Source organism: Balaenoptera borealis (genome assembly GCF_965194805.1).
Source record: "Balaenoptera borealis genome assembly, chromosome: 9".
In the NCBI taxonomy this organism is placed as follows: domain Eukaryota; kingdom Metazoa; phylum Chordata; class Mammalia; order Artiodactyla; family Balaenopteridae; genus Balaenoptera; species Balaenoptera borealis.
The window spans coordinates 36,601,601-36,624,144 of record NC_138873.1 but is presented as its reverse complement, the minus strand read 5'-3'; the positions used below and the strand labels follow the sequence as shown (position 1 = coordinate 36,624,144).

Sequence of the window (22,544 nt, the reverse complement as noted above, 5' to 3'; positions counted from 1 at the left end):
TTAGCCGCCGGGCGTCCGGCCGCCGGAGTCGCAACGAGCTCGCTCCCTGGAGGCGTCACAAAGGGCTGAGGCCTGCGGAGGCCTCGCGCGCAGCTCTCCGGGGCGGAGCCGCCGGGCTCGGGCTGGGGCTGCGCCGGGGCAGCGGAGGCTGCAGCCGCCAGGGGGTGGCGCGGCTGCCCAGACCGCAGGCTCGGAGGTCGCCGGGGCAGGGAGGATGCCGCAGCTGCAGCCCGAGCGGCCGAGCGGAGCCTCCGAACTCCCCGGCCCCCGCCGCAGCGGAGGGGCGCAGAGCGTGGCGCGGGCCGGGCGGAGCTAGAGGTGGGCGTCTGCCCCGCGTCGCGCCACCCGCAGCTCCCCGCCTCCGGCCGGGCCCGGCAGCCTGTCGTGGCCGATGTCCTGACCGCGGGTGCATCTGCAGGGTTGGCTAGGCACCGCGCCTGGGGAAAGGCCTGAGGAGTCCCGGCGGCGGCCGCGTCCAGTAGCACCGGACGCCGGTCCCCCGGGGCGCGCTCCTGGGCGCTCCTCCCTCCTGCCCCAGCACCGCGTCACCGCAAGGTCCTCCCCCGACCCCTCCTCCCACCCACCCTGGAGGATGCGCTCCCAGGCGCCGAGCGGCAGAGGCCACCGCTCCCAGAAATGCGTGCGCCGGCTGCCTTTCTCCCGGACCCGAAGAGCTGGCGCCCCCGCCCTGTAGGTAAGTAGGTGAGGCGGGGACTAGCCCTCGCAGCCGCCCGCTGCTGATGCTACCGCTGGGTAGGGACGGGGGGCCGGGGCCAGGACCCGCCAAACTTGCCTCCCGCTGGAGCTCGGTGCAGCCCTCGGAGGTGTCCTAATGGCGTTGGGCGCAGCCCCCTGTTAACCTGACAGCCTCTTCTTGAGCCCGTGAGGCCCAGCTGTGGCGAAGGAGAGCTTGACCCTTCCCCGCCCACACCCAGGGCCCGGTGGGGTGCGCTCTTCGGGCAGGGGCGGGGAGGATGGGTTGCTGTGTGGATTCCTGGGGGGTGAAGGGGGAAATACCGTTGAATTTTCAGCAGCTCAGGTGGAAATATGTCACCGTATTTTTTCGGCTTGATGAACAGATGCGTTCTTCCTGTTTTCTCTCAATATGTAGCCACGCACAGCGTTATTTCAGCAGCATAGAGAAGTCGCTGTGGATTTTTGTGTATTTCAGAGTTGGCTGGCTGATATATAAAATTGATGTCTCCAACCCTTACAGTCAACATTTTAGGGCCAGTTAGAGAAGGCTCCTCTAGGAGTCAAATATTCAAGAGATAGATGAGGCTGAGGAATTCTCGGGCTGCCTACTTGGGAGCCTTCGGCTTTCGTGAAGAGCGTGGCAAGTTTGATACAGGTGTAGGGAGTTGAGAATCTGCTGGAAGGATGCACGGAGTCGGCCAGCAGAGGCAGCCTTGGGCGCAGCCTAGCTTTCAACTAGATGTTAATAAGGTCTGTATTTCTGAGAAGCTGGTTATAAATTCTTTCTCCTCTCCCAAGTGTAAAGTTCATACATCAGAGCTTTTGGCAAGATTATCTCTTCACAGGCCATCATTTTTAAATTTCGTATTAAGCAATAAGGTTTAGAGTTTTGGAAAGTGGATCATTGTAAGCGCCAATTTTATTAACGTATTAAGGTTTAGAGCTTTGGAAAATGAACCGGTGTAAACTCCAGGAGGACAGAGTCTTCGTCTTGTTCAGTCCTGTAATCCCCTAGTCTGATGAATAGTGGGCGCTCATTAGTTATTTGTTGAATGAACTGTGTTTCAAGCTTCATCTAAAGACAGTTTAGGATTAAAATGTGTTGGTCCTGTGGCCGTTGAAGTTTAACTGGATTTTAAAAATTACTTCTTTGTATAAATAGTCAAATTCGGTTATCCCAGCATTTAAGTTGAATTTTGACATTTTTAGGACCATATGTTTTCCTTCTTTAATGTGTTATTAAATAAGGTAATTCTCCCCAACTCTTAATATAAGTTAATTTCATTTCTAAGCTTGCAATTTTTTTTTCTAATTGGTAAGCAAACTTATTTTAATTAAACTCTAAAACACAATTAAAAAGTACAATTCATGTTTAAAGGAAATTCTAGGTTACTCCAGAGGTAACAATGATTTGGTTAATAAGTGACATATTAACTCGTTTTAGAGTTGAGTTGTTGTGGCTGACCTAATTATAATGTATTTATTACAGGTAAAAGTGGAAATAAAGCATTTAGAAGTGTCTGTGATTCCTAAATGATTCAAAATACATGGTATAGATACACATTTTCAACTGCATGGTTTTCCTCAGTATATAAACATATCGGTTTTCAAGTTTGACACCCAGGGTGGTTGTGACATTGCAGGTTTGGAAGGTTTGGTGCCTCTCTGCTTTTAAATCTTATGTTATCTTGAAATAATCAAGGATAACTGCATCACATTTCACTTGCTTTATTTTCGCACTGTGATACAATATTTCCTGTTTTGTTTTTATTTTCCTGTTACGTAAGTTTTCTGAGTCAGTATTAACCTTTTCTCAGTCACTTTGTTTAACTCCCAGAATTATCTGGGAGTGGTCCAGTCACTTATTTTCTTTCTTTCTCTTTTGTCATTTTAATACCTCTTCACCATCCTTACTACATATTACCCAAAAGACTTATTTTCACAAAACTATGTTAAGCCCTAGTTTATTACTATTGCTTCTCCAGCCTACTTGGGCTCTTCCTAGCTGGTGAGGAAATAACACTTTTATGTAAAAGGTAGTGAGATTGGGGGAACCAGCAGTGGGAGGGAGCTTATGAAAAATATGTTATGATTTATTCAAACAGAGCAAAAATTCTCCCATGAAATAAAGATAATTACATTTTACACATCTTATATTTGTAGTCAAGGATATTGAGCAGTTAATTTATATTGTTCTTCCTTGCTCACTTTAAACTTCTCAAAAGAGCCCTCCCCTACGGTTACAGTAAACTCTCTTTACTTTGTTGCAGATAATAAACACTTATTTGTTCATTTGACAAAGAGAAGTTGAGCGCTTGACTGTGCTAGCACTCTTGACCTTGAAATCAGTTCCTAATGTCAGAATGGAAGAGGCATTTTTCTGTGTGTGTCCTGCATCCAAATGCACAGCGCCCCTGCAATTGAATGACTCACTACCTGGGTCCTGACAAGTGAGCCCCCCAGTACCCTGACTCCACATGCACCACTGGAATGAAATCCTAAGACCTAGATTTACTCTATCTTACTTTTCTATATCTTTCCTAAGGTTTTATTACCAAACCCCCTATCCCTTCCTTGCTAAATGTCCCTTACTGTCCCTTTTTTATCCCACCGTTTTTTGTCCCAGCCCATGATTTTTTTTGTTGTTGTTTACATCCAGTAAGATCCACTCAATTTCACATATGTTAGAACCAAAATTGTTATGGTTGCAGAAAAAGTATAGAAAAGAAAATTTGTATAACCTTGAATTTCAAATACAGGGAACTAGTGGATGAAGAATAATTGTTGTATACTAATCTCCCTTTAAAAATGGTAAAGAATGCCAGAGACAATGAATTGTCTGCTCATAAATTTGACCAGAAGCTTAATTGAAAGAATGTTTATAGAGAGTTGGCTGAACAAAGGCCATAATGTCCACCCATGCCCCTCCAATTCTAGGTGTTATGCCAGGAGTCTAGCCAGATCTTCAGAAACTGTATACTTTGGTTACCTTGTTTTGCATCCTTTGCACCCCTCCCCCCAAATTGTGCTCACACTGAAGCATTCTATTAATAAAGACAGTCACAAGAAACCTACTGTTATGTTACTTAAGAGATGTGGTTATTAAGATAATAGTTCCTTCTACAGCTCCTGCTTGAAGACTCTTGCAAGAAATTCCATTCAACTCTAAATGCCAAAGAAAAGCTTTACTTCCCCTGAACAGTTATGGAGCGTCCATTTTTCATCATGCAAAAATAGAATTAGATAGTCGATTATATTTCCCTTTCTGATTTGGCAACTAGGAAACACAGAGTCAAATTTACAACTTAATTTTAATAACCCTGTAAAAACCTATGGCCTATTATTGATGTTCTAACTTTCCCTTTGGTTTTGAATTTCTGTTCTACCTTGTTTTGTTTTTTTTTTCTTCTGATATTTTTAATCTAAGTATATTTTCCCATTTTATTGAATTTATTAAGCTGACTCACATCTTTTGTAGAACAAGGAAAAATATAAAACATGAAACCAATAAATGGAAACATGTGCAGAATTGATCTATGGATACAGTATGTTTTGATTAACAAGTTTAATAGGTTCCATTAAATATGCTTTGAACAAGTATTGCAAGTTTAGTATATTTACGCTTATATAGAAAACAATGGAAATGTTTTGGAAAACAATGTTACATAGTTTTGCAAAACTAAGATCCACTTTTTTTTAACTATTAAATTTATGTCTACTATTGACTAATTTAAGATTGGTAAAACCATTCAGTTTAAGTCAGTTCTGGATTGACCAGGAGATTCATTCTATTTAATTAAAAAAAAAAAAGTCATTTTTAGCCAAAAGGCTAGCCTAAATTAGCTTAACACTCACCACACTGGACCTCACATCTGACCTCTTTCACATCAGTAATTTATTGGATTCATCTTTGTTTTAATAAATCATAGAGATTCTTCCTAGAGTCTCTTTTATTCACCATAAAATTTAAAAGATTGAGCTCCCTGAGTTAATTGATCAGACTTTCTTCATTCTGGTATTTTGACAACTACCTGTTAAGTTGGTTGAATTTAACCACGTAAATAGTTATTTACATCTGTATGGTGTCAACTTCATTTTCATACATTTATCACCCCGGTCCACACAGAGAGACTGGCCCTTCTCAAGGGATAGTGATCGGTGCAGTCCAGGAGCTTTTGAGGTAAAAATAATCTGAATTCAAAAGTGCAACTTGAAACATTGAGGAGGGGATTTGGAGAGAGATGTGGGCAAAGTTTTACACAGAGGCATATCATTCCGGTAATGATTCTTTTTAAATCTTTTTAAAGATTTAAAAGTCTTTTTTAAAAAAAGTTTTATTTTTGTAGTAGGCAATACCTTCATGTGATTCAAAAGGTACAAATGGGTAAACATTGAAAGGATTCCCTCTCATTCTCTTTCCTAGTTACATGCTTCCCCTGTCCACTGGCAACCGGAGTTATCAGTTAATTGAGAATCCTCCAGTGACATTTTGTGCACTTACAAGCAAATGTGAACATTCAGCCTGCTCCTTTGATCACCTAATCATTTCTCTAATTGCCTTCTCTCCATTCCCACTGTTCTTTATGGCTCCTCGGATGCTTTGGACTGTTGCCTGCACTTTACTTTCCCCTACGTTTCAGCCAGTCTTCCTTCTAAACTTCCCTTTTCAACCTTCTAAAGGATTCCCATCCTGCGCAGGAAGGAGTCCTCCATGAATCTTACTTAGCCTGGTCTCCTGGGCCCTGAGGAATTCATCTCTTGTCCCCTGCCCCTCCCTGTCATGCATTTGACTCACAGTTGTTCTTAACTTACCTCCCCATCCCCAGTCGCGGACCCTTTAAAAAGATCTGATGAAAGTTCATGGTCTCATCACACACTAAACACACCATTTTGCCTACATGTCCTTGTTTATGGACCCCAAGTTCAGAATCTCTATGTTGGTACCATAAAACTGTTTGTCACTTCCTGCACGTGCGCTGCATATGATTTTTCTTCTCCACGCTGTTTCCTCTGCATGGAACACTCGGTCCTCCTATTTTCATTAGCAAGCCACACTCAGTTGTGGTGTCATCTCTAGGGGCCATTCTTGGTTGAGATTCTAGAAACTCATGGAGCCTTCCACATGTAATGTAGTATCCCAAGTAGGCTTCCATACTGGCAACAGGCATTTCTCATAAATAGCAAAATTGCCCTTCTAGTAAAAATTAATTATGATTTTGGATAACATGCTATGATTGGTCAAAAAAAAAAAAAAGCCCAAGGTTGAAGCTTTTATTTAACTATTCGTCCCTCCTCTACTCCGCTCCCCCCCCATCCTCCGTAGAATACGTGTCTGTATCATTTTCTTTAGCATCCCTGCCTTATTTTACTAATTCTCTCGAAACATTGTGTTAACACTCATTTAAAAAAAAAAAAAGTTCATATTTATTATGGCCCTCACCTAAGAGAGTGTTTGTTTTTTTTTGCCTCTGCCTCTGGGTTTGCCTCTGTAGTTGGTACATAAAGGAGTGAAACCCTCCGAATGTGGTGTTACTCTTAAACATCGAAAGTATTAACCACCAACCCTGATGGATGACATGAACCATCTGGAGACAGTAGCCCATCCTACGAAGTGACTCCTAAGTATGTGAATATGGTATTTTTCTTTCCAGGCCAAGTAATCAGAGGGCGTCCTCTGTGCTTGATTTTATTGCAAAGTGCCTGACATGAGGTAAATTGCTGTTGACTGATTAACAGAGGATTTAGCCAGTAAGAATTTAATAGCATTTTTTCAGCACTGTTCCTGTGGAATCCTCTGGCTAGTGGATGATTCTGATCACTAACCAAACTAGCCATGTAGGATAGGGAAAATCTGTAAGACTGCTCCATAGGTGTGAGATCCCTTGAAATCTTTCATTTTCCTTCTGTAATTCTGACCTCACTAAGCAAACATCAGATTTACTAATTTGTTTACCCAGACATGTTGATATGAGGAATTGAGTGTGTCTTGAGTAGCAGTAATGACTATTCCAGCCATCCAATAGGTACAGCCCCTGCTGTATGCTGTAAAGCACAATTTTAGGCTATTAGTCTGTTGGGAGGGCTTGCTCAGTCCTTATGGTCCCAGGTATTTACAGCTGAGTCCTCAGCCCTGGTTCCTGGTGATTCCCCCAAGGTATAATACTTGCCAGTCTCTAGGCTCCCACTGAAACAGCTCGTTCGCAACCCTCTGATATCTTCTAAAATAATTTCAATTTAACACACTTTAACTCTTTAAAAAACATTCTAGGAAGGAATCGTTTTAGTCCATTTGTGCTGCTAGAACAAAATTCCATAGACTGGATGGCTTAGAAGCAGCAGAAATTTACTGCTCACGTTTCTGGAGGCTGGAAGTCCAAGATCAGGGTGCCAGCATGGTCAGGTTCTAGTGAGAACCCTCTTTCAGGGTGTCATGGACTTCTTATTGTATCCTCATCTAGTAGAAGGGGCTAGGGATCTCTCTGGGCTTCCTTTATGAGGGTACTAATCCCATGAGGGCGCTAATCCCATGAGGGTAGATCCCTCATGCTTTAATCACCTCCTGAAGCTCCTACCTCATACCATCACCTAGAGCATTAGGTTTTCAACGTATGAATTTGGGGTGGGGATGGGGGACACAAACAATCTATATGGCAGGAATAGAAAATTCACAAAACAGGAACTACAAATGGCCAAAACATGAAAAAATATTCAACTTCATTGCATCAAAGAAATGCAGACTATAATTAGATTGTAAAAGTCCATAACAATGCTGGCAAGTTGAAGTTGGGTCATTTTCCCTTTTCACAGATGGTAAGAGGTTATATGGGGGTATTATGCCTTTGATGGAGAGCAGTTCAACTCATAGAATCCCTTGGCACCCATGATTCTGTTCTGAGTACATCCTAAAAAAATCAGAGATGAGGCTTAATTTCAGTGGTGAGCACATTGTCTCTGGGAGGCAGGTGGTATGGTAGATGGGTTAAGAGCAGGGATGCTGGAGCCTGTTGCCTGGCTTGGAGTCCTTTTCCACCGTTTGTCAGCTAGGTGAACTTAGGCAAGTTAATTTCTCCTTGATTTTCTCATCTGTGAAATGAAGATAATAATAGTATCCACCTCTCACATTGTATTGAGAATTAGATAAGTTAATATATGTAAAGCACTTGGAATTCTGTCGCAGAGTAAGCAACTATATAAGTATTAGCTATTAGCAAGGTTGATATTGTAAAAATTGGAGACAAATCCGACAATGGAGTCTTTTTTGATGGTATACCAAACAGTATGTACAAAAAGACCCTAATTTGATTTTAAAATGCAGCTTCATGGAAGAAAAGACAGGAAAGTGACAAAATATTGAGACTTTTGTCTCCATTGCTGGGATAATAGGCAATTTCTATTTTCACATTTTATTTGTTATCTGTATATATTACAATGATAATTGTTAGAAATAATTAAAATTAATATATCATAGGATTCTTATATTCTTGACTTCTCTGTATCAAATGCATATTCATTTTGACATATTTTACTCTCTCTTCCTCTTTTCAAAGCTGCTAATATTTCACTTCCTCCACATCTTCACCCACACGCCATCTGCTTGGTATTTTCTTGCATTTAGCTTGCTTGCTTGTTTTATGTATAGATCAACCCCAAGGCTAGTTCCTCAAGAATAAGTAGAGTAAGTGAAATGATTTATGAGATTTTCATGGTGGTGGCTTTCTCTTGGAAATTTAAGCCAGAGAACGCTGCTTAGGTGATAATGATACTGTATCCTCTCCACATTGCAGGCACTCAGCCGTATCTCCCACTCCTCACCTGCATAAACTCAGCACTTTAGTAGGGTCAGAAGGGTCCTCAGTACCCCTCACGCACATGGGGTAATTCCTGCCTTCAGGCTTTTGGCTGCCCGCTCTATCTGAATTTCCTTACACATTTCTTCCTTTTGAAGGCAATATTCTGCACCAGGTTGATACTTAATTCCATCAACACTTTCCAAACATCTGCTCTACCCCTAATTTCAGTTTATTTTGGCACTTAACTATTTGTACTGCAAATTTTTTTTTACATCTTTATTGGAGTATAATTGCTTTACAGTGGTGTGTTAGTTTCTGCTTTATAACAAAGTGAATCAGCTATACATATACATATATCCCCATATTTCCTCCCTCTTGCATCTCCCTCCTACCCTCCCTATCCCACCTCTCTAGGTGGACACAAAGCACTGAGCTGATCTCCCTGTGCTATGTAGCTGCTTCCCACTAGCTATCTGTTTTACATTTGGTAGTGTATATATGTCCATGCCACTCTCTTACTTCGTCCCAGCTTACCCTTCCCCCTCCCCGTGTTCTAAAGTCCATTTTCTACATCTGCATCTTTATTCCTGTCCTGCCCCTAGGTTATTCAGAACCTTTTTTTTTTTTTTTTTTTAGATTCCATATATATGTGTTAGCATACGGTGGTTTGTTTTTCTCTTTCTGACTTACTTCACTCTGTATGACAGTCTCTAGGTCCATCCACCTCACTACAAATACTCAATTTTGTTTCTTTTTATGGCTGAATAATATTCCATTGTATATATGTGCCACATCTTTATCCATTCATCTGTCAGTGGACACTTAGGTTGCTTCCATGTCCTGGCTATTGTAAATAGAGCTGCAATGAACATTGTGCCACATGACTCTTTTTGAATTATGGTTTTCTCAGGGTATATGCCCGGTAGTGGGATTGCTGGGTCGTTCTATTTTTAGTTTTTTAAGGAACCTCCATACTGTTCTCCATAGTGGCTGTATCAATTTACATTCCCACCAACAGTGCAAGAGGGTTCCCTTTTCTCCACACCTTCTCCAGCATTTATTGTTTGTAGTTTTTTTGATGATGGCCATTCTGACCAGTGTGAGGTGATACCTCATTGTAGTTTTGATTTGCATTTCTCTAATGATTAGTGATGTTGAGCATCCTTTCATGTGCTTGCTGGCCATCTGTATATCTTCTTTGGAGAAATGTCTATTTAGGTCTTCTGCCCATTTTTGGATTGGGTTGTTTGTTTTTTTGATATAGAGCTGCATGAGCTGCTTATATATTTTGGAGATTAATCCTTTGTCAGTTGCTTCTTTTGCAAATATTTTCTCCCATTCTGAGGGTTGTCTTTTCATCTTGTTTATGGTTTCCTTTGCTGTGCAAAAGCTCTTAAGTTTCATTAGGTCTCATTTGTTTATTTTTGTTTTTATTTCCATTTCTCTAGGAGGTGGATCAAAAAGGATCTTGCTGTGATTTATGTCATAGAGTGTTCTGCCTATAGAGTTTTATACTGTCTTGCCTTACATTTAGGTCTTTAATCCATTTTGAGTTTATTTTTGTGTATGGTGTTAGGAAGTGTTCTAATTTCATTCTTTTATATGTAGCTGTCCAGTTTTCTCAGCACCACTTATTGAAGAGGCTGTCTTTTCTCCATCGTATATTCTTGCCTCCTTTATCAAAGATAAGGTGACCATTATGTGTGTGGGTTTATCTCTGGGCTTTCTATCCTATTCCATTGATCTATATTTCTGTTTTTGTGCCAGTACCATACTGTCTTGATTACTGTAGCTTTGTAGTATAGTCTGAAGTCAGGGAGCCTGATTCCTTCAGCTCCATTTTTCTTTCTCAGGATTGCTTTGGCTATTCGGGGTCTTTTGTGTTTCCATACAGATTGTGAAATTTTTTGTTCTAGTTCTGTGAAAAATGCCATTGGTAGTTTGATAGGGGTTGCATTGAATCTGTAGTTTGCTTTGGCTAGTATAGTCATTTTCACAATATTGATTCTTCCAATCCAAGAACATGGTATATCTCTCCATCTGTTTGTATCATCTTTAATTTCTTTCATCAGTGTCTTATAGTTTTCTGCATACAGGTCTTCTGTCTCCTTAGGTAGGTTTATTCCTAGGTATTTTATTCTTTTTGTTGCAATGGTAAATGGGAGTGTTTCCTTAATTTCTCTTTCAGATTTTTCATCATTAGTGTATAGGAATGCAAGAGATTTCTGTGCATTAATTTTTTTATCCTGCTACCTTACCAAATTCATTGATTAGCTCTAGTAGTTTTCTGGTAGCATCTTGTACTGCAAATTAAATATAGGCTTGCTTTATGACTTAGTTGTTCTTACAGTTAGCTTGTAGGGGTTGTGTATTGTATTACTCTATGCCCTTCAGGTTTCTAGCACATGGTTGTCCACATGCATGCACATGGAACACAAGAAGACTGGATGTTGCTGTGTTGATAACATTCTTAGGAGATGGTTTATGAGTTTTCTGTTCCATCTTCCTCTTTGCCCATCTTTCTCATTCTTTTATTTTCAAGATCAGAATGTTATATCATTTGGTTCTCTCAGTCTTACAGATATTTGCCTGAAATTTTGATAATAGATTTTCATTCCTGAAGTCTAAAAACTAAAGGACTCAATTGCAAAGAACATCACAGTTACTAAATGCATTTACAGTTAGGGTCCAGTAATATACAGACTAATCCTAGTTGCAAGGATAACTATCATCAGCTGTAAAATATTGCTTGTTTGATCAAGAGAGTTTCAGGAGTTTGCCAGAGAATGTGTTTAAAGTTTGTAAATATTTTAGATTCTCATAGGTCTTATGTTTCCTAGAAAGGACCAAATCCTAGGAAATATTTTCATGTGTCTGGTCTCATAGTTTGGACCAGTGGTTCTCCAGTGGGGTTCATGAGCCCCTTGAGGGTATGGGAAGAAATTGTTAGAATGTCTGTATCATCTTTTCATGACTTCTATTTTGTTATGTGTTTTATAATGCATGTATTAGTGCAGAAGACATTTTTTATGTGAAAAATATACGTATTAGGATTTTATGCTCGGATGCTTTTATTGACGTGGAATATAACTTTAGAAAATGGAGACCACTAATCTAAATAAAAGGTAAGACCTTATTGTTCTATAACCACAGTCAGTTTCTGTTATGTATTTAGCCATAACAAATAAAAAGTCAACTTATTAAACATAAATCCTATGTCTAACCTGAACTAGAAGTTGTAATGTATGTCACCGTGGGTGCGTGCATGCGTGCACATGCACACTTGCTCATACATGTAGAACATGAGACACTCCTTTTGAGAGCTTACAGTCTGATTGAAAGGAATGTGGGCATGAGGAGCCATTAATTAGAAAATGGTACAAGATAGCATAAGTGTGTGTGAGAAATGTAGCAGTATGAGTTTGTTAGATTAAAATTGCTAAAGTGTGGTAAGAGTGGCATGCCACAATGGTGATGCTACATTCTCAGAAGATTTCAAAACTCATTTTATGTTAAGAATTTTCCCTGATAATCAGGTCAGTTCTTAGTCCATCTACTCAATAAGCTGTGCTTGAATTGTCTCCTGGGTACAGATGTTAACTATGTGAGCTTTCTGCTCTAATATTCAAAATAATATTTACCGATGCTCTCAATCATATGCCCACATTTCCTTTAAATTATATGAGAAAGTGGCAGAATAGACATGATGGGGAAGTAATAATATTTTTGAGGTAGTATCCTTTTGGAACAGTGATAGTGTATAAGATTTAAGGTAAGTGAATGTTTCCTGGAGCTGCTCTGACAATTACCAAAAACTGAGTAGCCTAAAACAACAGGAATTCATTGTCTATAATTCTGGAGGGTAGAAGTCTAAAATCAAGGTGTCGACAGGGCCACGATGTCTCTGAAACCTGTAAAATAATCCTTTCTTGCTTTTGTCTTCTTGTGATTTGCTGTCTGTCCTTGGCATTCCTTGGCTTGTAGCTGCCTAACTCTAATCTGTGCTTCTGTCTTCACGTGGAGTTCTTCCTGTGTGTCTTGATCTTCACATGGCCATCTTCTTATACGGACACCAGTCATATTGGATTAGAGGCCCACCATACTCCAGTATGACCTCCTCTTAACTGATTACATCTGCAGTGACTCTGTTTCCAAATAAGGTCACATCCTGGGTTACAGTGGATACAACTTCAACATTTTTGGGGGGGGGGGTGATGTGACACAGTTCAACCATAACAATAAATAATATCAAAGTCTGTAGGTGAATGTACCAAGATGTACATAAGTCACGCTTGGTGTCAAGTGATGCCTCCTTATGGCTAAACTTCCATAGCCATGCACATTGGTTATGAGGTAAATGACAACTGGAAGGAAGGGATGCTTTCTTGGCTGTTTTTGTTAATTGGTTGCTTCTGTCTCTGGGCTTTGGTATTCCAGGCCTCGGTAGAATTATGCCTATAGATAGTAACATGTACTGTGTGGTTTTGATCTTCCTGGTAAAAATTCACAAAGTAATTTGTGGATTAGGATATTTCTAAACATGTGTTGGGTTTTTTGTTGTAATAATACTGCATAACAGCCTCCAAATCTTAGTGGCTTAGAACCACAAATATTTATTTCACATGCATGAATCTGCAGGTTGACTGTGGTTTGGCTACTGTTGAGTGGGTCCAGCAGGGCTGGGCTGGGCTCCAAAGCTGAGGTAGGAGTTCAGGTCTGTTCCACACATCTTCATTCTGGGACCCGTGCTGAAGAAGGGAAAGCCACTACCTGAGGCATACTTTTCTGGTGGAGAACAGAAACTTGCCAGGCCTCTTAGAGCCTTAAGTTGAAATGGGTACACTGTTAGTCCTCAGTCTGTTGGTTAAAACAAGCCACATGGCCAACTGGGTAGAGAAGAATACTCTGTGTACTAGTGCAAAGCACCACAGAGTGGCATAGCAGAGGGTTTGCACGTGTAATTCTCTTACAAGGCGGGAGTGCTTAATTGAGTACAACAATCCAGTCTGGCCAAGTGGCCAAAGAGTCCATTTTCTTTTGAATTCTGCAAGAACTTTTATATCAAACAACTTAATAAACCTTTAAAAGAAAACATACTTAAACCATAGAGTTGGTTTCTTAACCCAATCTCTTGGAAAATTAGAATTGAATATCGTACGCATAATTTTTTTCAAAGAAGAGGTCACAGTACTTCCCGATGCTGGTTTAATTTTGTGTTGAGCAGATTTCCTGCCCCGTAGCACTTTTCACTATGCTTCTTCCTGAACCCACGTTTGAATATTTCCCACATTTTGTGTCGTACCAACCAAAGCACTACATGCGCCTCTCCATTTTTGCCTTACGCATCCGAGGGTAGGGTAGAATTCCAGTCCTCTTGCGCATGCTCTGATAGAGAGCATTTTCATTAAGGATAAAACTCTTTCTGGTTTACAGACATGACTGCTCATTGGGTAGCACTGTTGAACTATAACCGGAATGGTGGTTTTTGGTGTTGTCCCACTTCAAACACCTTCCCTAAGAACACTGGCCTATGTGACCTGGCCCTTTTCTTTCCATTGGTACTTCTCTGTGCATAACAAATTTTATTTGGCATTACTTTCTATCATATCCTTTTTTTCTGATTGTTTTACTTTTGTAGATTTTATTTCCTTATCAAAAATCGAAGTTTTCTCAGAGTGTGTTGAGTCCTCTTTATATGCATAGGTTTTAGATAAATTGTACAGTGATAGGCATAAAACGGGTTCTTAGTAAGCTTACTGATTGAAGAGATTGCTTGTCAGTATGTGACAAGGCACTATTTTGGAGTAAGTGTAAATTGTTTATTGCCACCTGTACATTCCATGTAAATAAATATGCTGAAAGCGTATTAAAAAGGGTGATAATTCAATTATTTTTTATTTTGCATTTTTACACATATTGGGTATATGCCAGTGTATTTTGAAAATAGCATTCAATTGCCAATACCATCCACATGAGAACAAAGAAGCATGTGACTTTTCCTCAGTGAAATGGCAGTTCACCTGGTAAAGTGAACTTCATGTCTCTTCACAGTCTCAAAAGACACTCTAATTCTTGGAAACTAGTGTTTGCAGTCCATATACTGTATGTTCTTTGGAAAGGCATTCCATTTATTACATCTTTCATCCATCAAATTTTATTGGTTTTGTTTGCATCAATTAACCCTAATTCAGATCCATCAAATAGATACCTCCCATCAAATAATAATAATAATAATAATAATAATTAGTAGTAACCACTGGCCACACTTATTTCTGTCCTAAAATTGAAGGAGTTGGGGCATGATGCAAGACCAGAACCCCTGCAGCAGTGATGGCATTTGCTGTGAGCCAAGGCAGCTGGTGTAGTGATTCACATTGGTGCTTACTCTCTGGAAGGCCTTGGGGAATAGGCTTGAGTTCTATACTAGTAGAGACTCCAGAAGACTGTGGAACTTTTTTCTTTTTTTTTAAATTCCTTTTTGGCCAGGGCTAGAAGATACCTGCAAAAAAAGTCAAATAGGCCAGAGATCCTAGGATTTTAGCAGTGGGTCTGTCGAATAATATTAAAATGAATTCCAGAAGTAATTGAAGACAAACTTTTCTTCCCATGTCACCTGTTTGTTTATTGATGCTGTTTGGAACCTACCACCTTTAGACTCACCTTAGAGATGATCTGCAGTGATCTTACAGTACTGGAGCAATTGTAGGGGGTGTCCCTAGAAACTACCTCTGTGGGGATGCAGGCGTCAGATCTTTTTCAACTCTTGTGAGGGTAGGGACAATCATATGCACAGAGCAGACAACCAATAAATAGTGATTAATGGTGAGAAAGAGGAAGTTTCCTCTTATGGTTGAGATGTGAGATCAGCAGAGCAGACTCTGTTCTGTTTTCATTGTCTCCAATAACTTTTTATATGACTTTCTGCGTATTTTTCCTGTTTAATTTGTCTTTGTGTACAGGTAGAAAACTGTACAAGACAGAATTCTTATATCCTTATAAGTATTAATGAGAGAATGCATGCAGTATATTAAAAACCTCGGTAGAAGTTTATAGAATCATAATTTTTAGTTCTAAAAAGAACCTTCAGTTTTAGCCCCTAAAAAAAAAAAGGGGGACTTTTGTAACTTAAAATCAATAAAGAACATTTTTTAAAAAGATCAAAATTCCAAAAATTCCATTTTTAAATTCTGATTCTTTATATTTACTAATTTCGTTTTCAGCGGGGAAATAATTGGATTGGCAGAAGATTACTTTTCAAAACAACAGAAACAAAAAAAATTTGCCAACTGCTAAGGGAAATATTTCTGGCATATTCCAAGTTATATTATTACTTCTGTCCTTAAAACTTAAGAGGTAATTCACTTAATTTAGTGAATTAAGGGAATGTGCTTTCCAGTTAGCTCTTTAAAAGTCTAATTCAGTGCAATAAATGTTTATTAAATGCTTGAACATGTTCAGTGCAGTGCATTTATTAATGAATAGCAGTGACTAACCTGAATACAGTTCAGGATCGATGTCCTAAAAGACAATTGACCAGAAAACTGGTGTTCACCCTCTTGTTCTTTTAATGGTGGGTAAATCTGGAAAGAACCAGGCAATTGACATGAAAATTCTGTGTAGTAATATTGCCTCTCATTAGAGGCCATTATGAGTGGTTCTGACTTTGGCATTAGATAAAGCTGATCATTCTGGCTCTAACTTTTATGGCTGTTTGACCTTGAATAAATGTTTCAGCCTTTCTAAATTTCAGATTCTTTATCTAAAAAGGATTGAGAATATGAACTCTCATATAGTCATAAAGATTAAACAGTGTGTGTAATAGCATTGAACAAAAAAATCTGGTGCATATGGTTAATGTTCAATAAATGTTTTAACTGTTGCTGCTTGCTGTCATCTCTACATTCATTCACCCGGGCTGCCTGGCTTGAGTTAGTTCATGATCTAATGTTTCTGTTTAGGGGCAAATTTGAATCTGGCTCTCCAGGTGTTGATGAAGGTAGGTGTAACTTTCATGAACACAGGAACATTTGGGCTTGTTGAAATCTCAATGGAGAGAATTTTCTGTTCCATGGGGCGCTAGACTCGATAGATGCCTCTTGGACACATTTCATCTCTATACCAGGCCTTTTACAGATAAGGAAACTGGGGTCTAGAGAAATTGAGTAACTTGCCCAAGGCTACATACCTTGGAGATGCTAGAGTCTGGATTCCAACTGGGCTTGTCCTGCTTTAAGGGTGCTGTGCTGCCTTAATAATAAGAGTCCGAGGGGTTAGTCAGGTAAAGCACAGAGAATCTTGAAAACAGAGAACGACTCAGGTGTGTGGAGTTTGTAAGATCTCAGCTTTGAAGGAATTTTTGAAATTAAAAAATTTTAATTAAAAATGTTAGTTTATCCATGGAACTTGACTTTCCTCTGTAACAGTGGTTTTCAGTGAGTGTAGTGTTCCCCACTGGGGTGCAGTTTGGTTGGCGTGGTTCCTGGGGAGGGGCACTAGCATTTAGTTGGGGGAAGCAGAGGTGCCAAGTGCCCTGCAATGAGCAGGACAGTCCTAGACAACAAATAATTGTCCTTCTATTTCGAATTTCTTGTCATCTGTAGGACCTACATGAATATTTATTGGGACATTCTAAAGAAAAGAAAGAGATTGGTTCTAAATTACTATGTATAGAAATTCTGGTTATTATTTATAGCACTAGTTTTTATTCTAATGTTCTGTGCATTCCCACCTACCCATTACCCACCCCCTCCCATCCTCTCACCTCTGCTCTTTAATCTTCCTGTACTTCTCATATGTAGTGAAATTATTTCTGATCTTATTTCACCTATAGCTAAACTTGTCCTAAATAAGTTGGTATAAGCGTCTGAGTGTTTTGTTGTGTCTTCTAATGAAATTGTGCCTCAGAATTTACTTTATTATTATAAATTATTAACTTATAACTTACCTGTTGTAAGCTACTTCTCTTTTGGCATTATATTGATTTTTGAAACTTGAGAATTTACATATTGAACTACCTGTTATCAATTACTTTCCTTTGGGGCATTACATCGACTTCATAAAATTCAGTGTGTTAAATGGGTTATATTATCTATCAACTTCATCTCAGCATTATAAAGGGCATGTTATAAAATACTTATATACAGTTGACCATTGGAAAATGTGGGGGGTTAGGAACACCAATCCTTCATGTAGGTAAAAAAATGTGTATAACTCACAGTGGGCCCTCTGTATATGCAGTTCCTCTATGTCCAAGGATCCTGTAGGACTGTACTATAGTTACTGAAAAAATATGAGTATAGGTGGACCTACGAGGTTCAAACCCCTGTTGTTCAAGGGGCAACTGTATTTATTTAGGTGAGGGGTGTTGATTTTTTGATAAGGTTGAGAACTGCCAGTCTACAGCGACCCCACAAAATGGTTGTCCAGCTTGTGCTCAGTCATCTTTGGCGATTAGGAAGCTGCTGTCTCTGGAGACAGTTCTTTGCATCAAGCCCTTATGTTGAGCCAAGACTCTCTCCCTCAATATCCGGTGCCTAGTCCTAGGCACACCCTTGAAGTTCTATTGGTACAGGGCTAAATCCTCTACCAGATAAGATCCTTGAGGTATTTGGAAATAGCTGTCCTTTCCTCTCAACTCTTTCCATGCTAACCCTGACCAGCTCCTTTGACTACTCTTCTTAAAGTTTAATTTTATGTTACTTAATCATTCTGTTTGTTCCAGTTTCCTTATATTTCTCCTATACGGTAGTGGGAGACCCAGAGCTAAGTGCAGTAATCTTGATATATTCTAATCCTCAAAAAGGGTGGGACAGACCACCATAGTCTTTTTTATTCTGGGTTGATTGCATTAGTGGTTTTGTTTTGTTTTGTTTTGTTTTGTTTTGTTTTGTTTTGTTTTTGCCAAGGTGGGGTGGGAGGGGTGGGGAAGCAGTGGCATCGCACCCCTGGGTATGTGGATCTTACTGTCACCTCAAACTGCAGGTCATATTCACTTGTGCTCATGCTGGGTTGTCCCTTTCTCTCATTCCTTAGCACCTCTCCCAGATGTAGAACCCCAAATTAATCTACAGACAGCTGATGTCTGTCTGAATTGAAATGCTGTTATCCAGGATGTTATTTATCCCTCCAAAAGTCTAATGAGGCCCCTATTTTCATTCAAGTCAGTGGTGAATTTACTGATGAGGACCAGGCTTAAGGACGAACACTGCATTAAGCTGTTAACATCTTCCCTCCAGGTTGAAGTTGGAGGTCAGCTCCCAGCTCCGGGTTGAGGCCGGTCAGTTGGTCAGCACATACCTCTTGGTACAGTGGTTCAGTGCTTTCTGTAATGCATCTAATCATAGAAGCATCCATCCATGTCTAGGCCACATTTCTCAATCTTATTCATAAGCAGATCAAGAGAAACTTATGAAGTGCCTTTTAAGTACAGTTACACAGTGGTTACCTAATTTCCTTGATGCACTGGAACAGTAACTATGTCCAAGAGGGAAATTAGGTCAGTATAATTTGGCGAGGCCACCATTCTGTGAACATCCTCCCCTCTACCAGCCCTATACGAGAGCCACACCGGACCACGCAGGCCTCCCTGTGTACCATGTGTTCCCTCCCGATGGCTCGTACATCCTCATTCTGCCTAGTGAGACCAACCTCTTCTGTATTCAGGATCAAACTCCTGTTCCTCCCTCGTAGTCCAGCTCTGCCATCATCTGTGGAGTTTCCCTGACCCTCCTTCCCTTCCTGGCAGAGTAATTGCTTCTACTCTGTGCTGTGTGGTTCCTTGTACCCACCAATATTGGACCACTTGTCTTACCAGCTGATGGGTGTCCGTTGCCTGTTCCACCTGAGCTTCCTGGCCTGTGAGTGCTGTCTTCATCTTTGTATCTCCAGCAGAGTACTTGGTCCATGGTAGATGCTTCAAAAAGGGATCTGCTTGTTTGTTGTTGTTGTTCTGCTGAATGGTTGGTTGTCTGTGAACATTCTGGATCTCAGGGTTCACTGCCTCCTCTTCTAAGTCCTTGCCAAGCTGCCTTTAATGATCATGTCTAAAGTTTTGCTACGGATCTATGTGATGTTCTCCAGTGTGTAATTTGCACACTCCCTTTTCTATTTTGTTGAAAATTAAAAAGTATTTGCCTCTTGTCAGGCTTTTGGCATTTTCCACATATTCAACAACTCCTGACCCTGCCAGTGATGTTTTAGAAATCTCATTTGCACGTTCTCTTCCTAGAGAGAACTTATAAAGTGATCTGTCTAGCCCAGAGTTGGTTCTTCATTTAGAGTGTCTAGGAGATTTGATGAAACCTCTGTACTCATCTTAGGTAAAAGAGCACTGAAACCCACACTTGTTTAATTCTTTTCAGGTCTAATTTCATTTCCCTAGGCAAAGAATAATGGAGTAAGAGTTGATGAGGTCTCCAGTCATTTTGCCATCCATTGCCTTTGTTCCATTCAAGTGATAGACCACTGGCCTGTCCTTGATCATCACCTTGATTCAGGCATAACTTTTTAGTTCTTTGTTGCCATTAAGTTCTGTTTTCTGTTGCTTTGCTTCTGTGACACACATTTGTTTATCTGGGGGTGTCATCTCCTAGGTGCTCCCCGTACATGTTTGTGGCAGACTTTTGTTCTATTTCTGTGTCTTTCTTCCCAGGTTTCTTATTCAAAAGCATATTCAAATTTCTGACCTTGGTTAACACTGATATTTGAATACCCTTTATGTGTTTAGATGACAGTATGGCTTTGAGAAAGACTGAACACCTGTCATATTTCAGTATAAGTCTAAGTATTTTCTAGGAGGAAATGTCTGCATAGAACGGTACATTTTGGTCTGTTCCTTATGTGGCCAAATTTAGTGTGACCAAGGCTTAAAGCATGTTGTTTTCATTGTTTCATTTGTATAATAGGAAACCTGTTGTTGGGAAAACAGTTGATGGACATCATGGGTGCTCTGGTGTTTTTCTAGTCCTCGCTGGTTATACCTGAATGAACAAGGAGCTGCAGTGTAGCTGTGAAGCCAAAAAGCCACCCTGGGCTGTGTGGGTCCACGCTGGTTTGATGTAGTTAGGGAGTCTGGTAGCTCTGTCCTTAAATCCCTTCTGAGTGGCGTCATGGGGAGCATCAAACATTTGCTGGTGACACAGAAAATACTTTGTCTTCAACACAGCTCTTATGAAGTAAGGATTTTGTATGTGCTGGTTTCTTTTTGTTTTTTTGAATAATGAACTGAATGTAGGTTTAAATTGACCATCCTGATTAAAGATTACAAAAAAATATTTAGATAGAAGATACATCTTGTGTTCCCTCATACACCGTAAATTCAGGAGACTCTTGTAATTCTGTAATACACCGTAAATGTAATACACCGTAAATGCAGGAGACTCTTGTAATTCAGTGTTTGGACAAGTCTGGGGTTTATTGATGTGAGGAGAAAGTCAGCATTAAATGAAAAAAGGGCTTTTAAGAAGCCCATTATAACCACTTATAATGGAAAATGTAGTTCCCATTAGAGATTGATTTAAAGGAGCTCTGGTTCTTCACTGAAGCATGGAGGCTGCTGGGTGGTGCGCTGTGCAAATCATTTTTATAGCATCCTTTGCTGATCTCTTTCTGGTCAATCTGTTGGTGTGTCTAGACCTGAAAGAACTGCATCTGTCTTGTTTAAGAAATGTATATAAATTCCCAGAAATTTAAAAGAAACCAAAGATTTGGATTTTTTTTATTTATCAAATAGAAAATGGAAAAAGGGCTCTGCCAGTTCTAAACAGACACAGCAGCACCAGATGTCAGTTCTTGGATCATTTAATCTTTTTCTCTTGTACTTATTTTTGTCAATATTTTTCCACTAGAACCACATATTAGTTTCTGGCTCAGCTTGCAATATAAAAATTTTCCAATTAGATTGTTATGACTTCATTTTTATTCATGAGGGGAAATCTAATAAACAGAGATCATCACATATGGTGGCATGCAGGAGAGGAACTTTAAAATAAACCACCTGGCCAGGGCAGGGCAGAAAGTCAGGGTTCTAATTCTATCTGGAGTTCCAGAGAGGCTGGCTTGAATCTACATTCTCCATTTCCAAATAATTGTTAATTTGGGAGGAATCCTTGGATTGATATCAGTTTGCCATATAATTGATCTTATCCCCAGGACTGGATTAATTCCTTGCTTAGCTTTTATGTGGCTTTTCTGCCTAGTTTTGTGTTAGGTATTTAGGGAAGTATAAGGAAAGTATGAAACATGATGGTTTTTGACTTGGAGGAACTTTGGTTTGTTTGGGGCTGAGGAGGCTAAGTGAAGTGGCATTGTCACACAGCGTACGATTAAGTGCCTCACAGTAAGCGATAAGTGACACGTGACGTACGCTTATACGGCCGAGAGAGAAGGGCACACGAGTGGTCGGGGAAGCAGAATTGGGCCCTTGTGCTGGATCTGGTCAGAAGGAGGAGTGTAGCAAGGTTACCTCAAGCTTGGGAAAAGAGTAAGGATTAAGGTATAGAGTTGGGGAGCAGCCCAGTGGGTTCAGGCCACATGTGAAATGGAGGTTATGAGAGTTGGACACTCGGCCACTGTCTTTTCTTTGTTACCACAGTTCTTGAATGAGTACTTCCCTCATTCACTGAGGCATGGCTTCCATCCCCACTACTCCACTGAGGCAGTCTTATTGGAGGTCTCAGTGACCCCCATCCCACTCACGGCCAGGCACATTTGTCCTAACCTGTAGAGTCTACGCCGAGGCATTGGAAGCTGCTGATTCCAGACCACTCTTTCTAACTCATCTCCAAATGCTTTCTGGCTCCAAAGGTTATTGAAAGACATTGAAATAAATGTACACCAAACTGGATTTAAATCTCTGCTCCACCAAGGCTGGTAATGTTGAACTAGGGAAATTAGTATCTCTCAGCCTCAGTTTAATGGAAGTAAGGATACCTAACTCATACTGTGGGTGTAAGGATTAAAAGAGAGAACATGGGGATAATACGTTGAAATAGTGACTTAACAGAAGGTAAGCATCGTGGCTGGTTTCCTTTCTCTGCCCGGTAGCTACTCTGCCCATCT

General features: G+C 40.2%; 1 protein-coding gene across 11 annotated transcripts in view; it reads left to right on the top strand.

Annotated features, from left to right (window-relative positions):
• Positions 1–22,544, top strand: part of NCOA7 (nuclear receptor coactivator 7) — a 154,366-nt gene that overhangs the window by 10,612 nt on the left and 121,210 nt on the right. For 2 of the 11 annotated variants that reach the window (XM_082406131.1, XM_082406122.1), the window contains exon 1: positions 13–694. The exons of 5 other annotated variants lie outside the window; for them this stretch is intronic. The gene's annotated coding sequence lies outside the window, so the exon portion shown is untranslated. Of the gene's footprint in view, positions 1–5; positions 695–22,544 lie in introns of those variants that run through there. 4 more of the 11 variants (XM_082406124.1, XM_082406123.1, XM_082406133.1 and 1 more) reach the window with 4 other exon arrangements.